Source organism: Salvelinus alpinus, chromosome 14 (assembly GCF_045679555.1).
Source record: "Salvelinus alpinus chromosome 14, SLU_Salpinus.1, whole genome shotgun sequence".
Taxonomy (NCBI): domain Eukaryota; kingdom Metazoa; phylum Chordata; class Actinopteri; order Salmoniformes; family Salmonidae; genus Salvelinus; species Salvelinus alpinus.
Genome location: NC_092099.1, coordinates 51,159,394 through 51,166,407, shown reverse-complemented (window position 1 = coordinate 51,166,407; position 7,014 = coordinate 51,159,394).

Here is a 7,014-nt window from a genome sequence, read left to right as displayed (position 1 = left end):
TCAGACTATGATGAAACCAAGATTGAACTTTTTGGCCTGAATGCCTAGTGTCACGTCTGGAGGAAACCAGGCACGATCCCTACGGTGAAGCATGGTGATGGCAGCCTCATGCTGTGGGGATGTTTTTCAGCTGCAGGGACTGGGAGACTAGTCAGGATCGAGGGAAAGGTGAATGGAGCAAAGTACAGAGAGATCCTTGATGAAAACCTGCTCCAGAGCGCTCAGCACCTCAGACTGGGGTGAAGGATCACCTTCCAACAGGACAACAACCCTAAGCACATAGCCAAGACGATGCAGGAGTGGCTTCGGGACGTCTCTGAATGTCGGGACAAGTCTCTGAATGTCCTTGAGTGGCCTAGCCAGAGCCCAGACTTGAACCCTATCGAACATCTCTGGAGAGACTTGAAAATAGCTGTGCAGCGACATTCCCCATCCAACCTGACAGAGCTTGAGAGGATTGTCAGAGAAGAATGGGAGAAACTCCCCAAATACAGGTGTGCCAAGCTTGTAGTGTCATACCCAAGAGGACTTGAGAGTGTAATTGCTGCCAAAGGTGCTTCAACAAAGTACTGAGTAAAGGGTCTGAATACTTATGTAAATGTGATATTTCCAGGTTTTTTTCTTATACATTTGCTTTGTCATCATGTGGTGTTGTGTGTAGATTGATGAGGGAAATAAACAATTTAATCAATTTTAGTATAAGGCTGTAATGTAAAATGTGGAAAAAGTCAAGGAGTCTGAATACTTTCCGAATGCACTGTAAATGCCTAGAATATAAAAGTTTTGGAGAATCTCTTAAACAATGGGTTAAAGTTAAGTATAGTAGCCCTAGGAGTAAAATAGTAAATAATGGCTACTTCTCAGAAAGTTTTAAACTGTCTATTTATTATGGACATTGAAATGTTGGCTATTAAAACCAGATACAACAATAGTATCAAGGGCCTAGAAATCCATGGCTTAAAATCAAAGGTGTCCTTGACCGCTGATTCATGTTTTATTTTAAATCCACAACTTGGATCCCTCCACAGCTTCAGAGGATCTAGATAATTTTTCTAACCTCTCTGAATTACAACCGAATTATGATAAGTGTACTATTTTACGTATTGGATCACAAAAAAAAAAATCTAACTTTTACATGATCGTGTCGACAGTGAAGTGGACATACTCGGTATTCATATCCTGAAAGAAAGAAATGATCTTATTACAATACATTTTAATAGAAAGTTAGCAAAAATAGATAAGACCGTGGAAAGGAAAATACCTGCCTATTTGTGGAAAAATCCCCATGATTAACGCTTTAATCATATCCCAGTTTACCTATTTGCTTATAGCTTTGCCTACACTTAGTGACTTGTTTTTTAAAAATTATATGAGCAAATACATATTCCATTTTGTTTGGAATGGCAAGCCAGACAAAATTAAATGTGCCTACATTTATAATGAATATGAATTCGGAGGCCAGAAATTAAATATTAAAGCATTACACTTCTCACTAAAGGCTTCAGTCATTCAAAAGTTATATTTAAATCCATACTGGTTCTCTAGCAGATTAGTAGGAATGTCTCGCCCCTTGTTCAAGGATGGCCTTTTCCCTTTCAGTTATTTGAAAATTAAATAATCTCCAAAATATCACTATTTTTAAAACACGCCATATGTCACATTGTATAATGATAAGAGAGACGCAGGAATATGAAAATAAAGGTATAATCTTTGTAAATTATATCCTAAATAGGACTGGTGGAGTTATGTCACACATGCAGCTAACATAAAAATATGGAAAGGGCTGGTCTTCATTGGTACTGTCCATATGTAGGTCGTTTTTGGTCGCAAGTTTAGGAATGGCTGAAGAATTGCAACGTTTACCTGGAGCTAACTGCAAATAGCACTGCTATACACAGTACCAGTCAAAAGTTTGGATACACCTACTCATTCCAGGATTTTTCTTTATTTTTACTATTTTCTACATTGTAGAATAATAGTGAAGACATCAAAACTATGAAATAACTTATATGGAATCATGTAGTAACCAAAAAAGTGTTGAACAAATCAAAATATATTTTATATTCTTCAAAGTAGACACCTGTCGTGTCTTTGACTATGCCAGATTGATTGCTATGACATGCTATTCTATAAAATAATTTCTCCGTAATTAATATTACCTGATTGAACTAACCATGTAAATATTAATTAACTAGAGAGGGACACCACGAAATAATATTTATAGAGCTGTTATCTTTCGAATAAACTCTTAAAGATTTAGTAATATTTTACTAAATAGCAGTCACATTAATCGTCATTTTATTCAGTCTCATCTGAAAGTTGTAAGTCCTTGATTATCTGCAAGAATCCTGGCTAACAAGTTGAATCAGCAATACAAAATTGGGTTTAATTATTTATTTACTAAATACCTAACTAATCACACAGAATCACACATATACAATCAACAATCAACTTGATCACAAATTACGTCATACCGAAAACGTCCCTAGCGGGCGGAATAGATATGACAGCTTGTTACACAAAGGAAAGGGGCTGAGTCTTAGTGAAAGAGCGGGAGATTCGAACATAGGCGAGCTGTGCTGTCGTAAATACAGTATCTGATGCATTCTAAATTACCGCCCATTTGAAAAAGAAAATGCAATACATATTTACTCTGAGCTGCGCTTCAGTAGGTTGGTGGTAGATGGACCGTGTCGCCAACCCGAGTCCTCTGTCCTTTGGAGAATGTCTCTGGTAGTCACGGGATACGTGTAGTAACGTTGTGTGTGGAAGACGGGATACTCGGACTGTCCTTCCTAACCTGCGTTTGTAGCAGCTGTTGCCAACTCAACGGCTAGGAGATATCACTTCTGTAGTGAACACGAGTTCAAAGTTCATACCATTCACAATCAAAGTCCATGCTGATGTTGGCCTAGTTCTGTAGTTATTGTCTGAACCATTCTGACACAGGACCGTCATCCTGGTGTACCCGGAACAGGAAGTTATATTCTTGTCACTGGCTTTATATAGTGGAGGGAGAGGGGTGTGTCTGAAAAGTTTCGAACCCATGCCTCTTCACAGGGGCGGGCCACTGGTTGAGCTGAGGAAAACTTATGAAAGCACAGATCTCTCATTTGGAAGCTAAATTTACATTTAATCTCTTCACAAATAATCTCATATTCAAACATTTGAATTAAACAACAATTCCATGTGAATCCGATACCTCTGACGTTTAGACTTTCTACAGTAGAGTTTATGTCATTCTATCATTGATGAGAATGTGTCAGAGGGCAACCGAACTGACATAATATACCTAAAGTACCACCGCATATGTACAGTTGGTTGGATTACCAGAATATAGTTCATTTCCCCCAACTTCTGATGTTACCCAGAATCTCTATGTTAACCCATGGGTTTCCTTATGTCACATCAGTTATAGTGGGGAGAGAGAAAAAGGGGGAAAGAGGTATTTATGACTGTCGTAAACCTACCCCCAACCCAACGTCATGACACACCCTTTGCCATGATGACAGTTTTGCACACTCTTGGCATTTTCTCAACAAGCCTCATAAGGTAGTCACCTGGAATGCATTTCAATTAACAGGTTTGCCTTGTTAAAAGTTAATTTGTGGAATTTCTTTCCTTCTTAAATGTGTTTGAGCCAATCAGTTGTGTTGTGTGAATGTAGGGGTGTACTGTATACAGAAGATAGACCTATTTGGTAAAAGACCAAGTCAATATTATGGTAAGAACAGCTCAAATAAGCAAAGAGAAACGACAGTCCATCATTACTTTAAGACATGAAGGTCAGTCAATCCGGAAAAATTCAAGAACTTTTGAAGTTTCTTCAAGTACAGTCGCAAAAACCATCAAGCGCTATGATGAAACTGGCTCTAATATTTTCTTACTTACTTTTTACAAAATTCTGCATTGTTGGTTAAGGCCTCTTAGGGCTAGGGGCAGTATCCGCTAGCGGGATCCGAGTCCTTAGAGGTATATATTAAGGGCTTGTAAGTAAGCATTTAACGGTAAGGCATATAGACCTTACCGTTAAATGCTTACTTTACAAGCCCTGTTGTATTCAGCGCATGTGACAAATAAAATGTGATTTTATTTGAAACTGGTTCCCAGAGGAACACAATGGTGTCTGTCCTCATGGCAGGATAGACACATATATCTAGCCAGTCTCTCTCTCTCTCAAGGAGAAAGGGACCACTCTGTATGTACAGTGGGGAGAACAAGTATTTGATACACTGCCAATTTTGCAGGTTTTCCTACTTACAAAGCATGTAGAGGTCTGTAATTTTTATCATAGGTACACTTCGACTGTGAGAGACGGAATCTAAAATAATGATTTATGATTTTTAAGTAATTATTTTGCATTTTATTGCATGACATAAGTATTTGATCATCTACCAACCAGTAAGAATTCTGTCTCTCACAGACCTGTTAGTTTTTCTTTAAGAAGCCCTCCTGTTCTCCACCACCTGTATTAACTGCACCTGTTTGAACTCGTTACCTGTATAAAAGACACCTGTCCACACACTCAATCAAACAGACTCCAACCTCTCCACAATGGCCAAGACCAGAGAGCTGTGTAAGGACACCAGGGATAAAATTGTTGGGCTGGGCTGGGAGGCTGGGATGGGCTACAGGACAATAGGCAAGTAGCTTGGTGAGAAGGCAACAACTGTTTGCACAATTATTAGAAAATGGAAGAAGTTCAAGATGACGGTCAATCACCCTCGGTCTGGGGCTCCATACAAGATCTCACCTCGTGGGGCATCAATGATCATGAGGAAGGTGAGGGATCAGCCCAGAACTACACGGCAGGACCTGGTCAATGACCTGAAGAGAGCTGGGACCACAGTCTCAAAGAAAACCATTAGTAACACAGTACGCCGTCATGGATTAAAATCCTGCAGCGCACGCAAGGTCCCCCTGCTCAAGCCAGCGCATGTCCAGGCCCGTCTAAAGTTTGCCAATGACCATCTGGATGATCCAGAGGAGGAATGGGAGAAGGTCATGTGGTCTGATGAGACAAAAATATAGGTTTTTGGTCTAAACTCCACTCGCCGTGTTTGGAGGAAGAAGAAGGATGAGTACAACCCCAAGAACACCATCCCAACCGTGAAGCATGGAGGTGGAAACATCATTCTTTGGGGATGCTTTTCTGCAAAGGGGACAGGACGACTGCACCGTATTGAGGGGAGGATGGATGGGGCCATGTATCGCGAGATCTTGGCCAAGAACCTCCTTCCCTCAGTAAGAGCATTGAAGATGGGTCGTGGCTGGGTCTTCCAGCATGACAACGACCCGAAACACACAGCCAGGGAAACTAAGGAGTGGCTCCGTAAGAAGCATCTCAAGGTCCTGGAGTGGCCTAGCCAGTCTCCAGACCTGAACCCAATAGAAAATCTTTGGAGGGAACTGAAAATCCGTATTGCCCAGCGACAGCCCCGAAACCTGAAGGATCTGGAGAAGGTCTGTATGGAGTCTAAGGTCTGAGGAGTGGGCCAAAATCCCTGCTGCAGTGTGTGCAAACCTGGTCAAGAACTACAGGAAACGTATGATCTCTGTAATTGCAAACAAAGGTTTCTGTACCAAATATTAAGTTCTGCTTTTCTGATGTATCAAATACTTATGTCATGCAATAAAATGCAAATTAATTACTTAAAAATCATACAATGTGATTCTCTGGATTTTTGTTTTAGATTCCGTCTCTCACAGTTGAAGTGTACCTACGATAAAAATTACAGACCTCTACATGCTTTGTAAGTAGGAAAACCTGCAAAATCGGCAGTATATCAAATACTTGTTCTCCCCACTGTATCTGTAGGATCAATATAGATGTTGTTTACTGTAAGTGAAGTATGGATAGAAAAGGAACATGATAAATTGTATCTGTGCTATTTCAGTGCCCCCCTCACAGACCCTACACATGCAATCACAAACACACCTGATTGATATGATCCTATCCGTCACCTGTCCTCTAACTGAAACCCATGAAAGAGATCAGAGTTTCGTCAAGCAGGATATTTAGGCTACTTGTAATGGCATGAAGGAAGCCTTAAAGCCATCGCTTCAGCCTCATATCTGTTAATTTCACCTAAAAGTGTCAACATAATGACGTCACAATATCCGGCACCTCTCCGTTTTGGACTGTTTTGTTCCGGAACCTATTTGGCCGGATCCGGTACCTCTTGTGGCATGAAAAATAATTGTCACTTTTTGCTATGTAAAAATTCTTATTAAAGCGATCAAAGTTAATTCAAGTTGCCTCTTCGTTAATTATCCTGCCCCCAGAAAAAAATATATAATGTGAAAAAGTAGATTTTCAGCCTAATATTCAAAGAATTGATTTGGGTTGGGCCGGCCTGGGTTTATGATTTGCGCAACATTGTAACCTATGTTTGAGACCAACGCGTGGCCGTGGCTGTGTGTGAAGCATGGCAGTATCTCTCACAGAACTAGAATGAGTTTCACTTTCTATTATCTATCTCCTTCTCTGCTCTGAAAGACATGAGCCTGCAACTCTCATCTCTCCAGCTTTGCACATCATTTATTTCCTTATAGAATCGCGTAAAGGGTTCTGAAGGAACTGCAGCACCCCTGATAAATGTAAATACATTTGCCAAAGTTATATAATGACTGCTGTCTGTTCAGGAATAAATGAAATAATTCAGAATAACCTACTTCACCATGAGAAGGCCTATAATTCAGCCACAGAGTCTCAATAGATTTTAAAAATAGCCTAGCTGTGGGTTGTAGCCCAACAGTGGCAACCCGTCATTCAGGGCAGGTGGGGCAGAGCCTGTTTATCTTTTTGTGTGCCTGTTTTGCATGTTATTTTGCCATTAATAAGTGTTAAATATCAGTTTGCAAACAATGTAAAACCCCCAAAATCATTCAGTTAATAAAGCCGCATACAAACATGGTCGCTTTCTTGAGTAAGACAGCTCCAAAATGTAGGTGTTTCAGCCTAGCTCAGTGCTTTCTATGGTGGTGGGGCAGCCAGTGGAAAATACAGGGCGT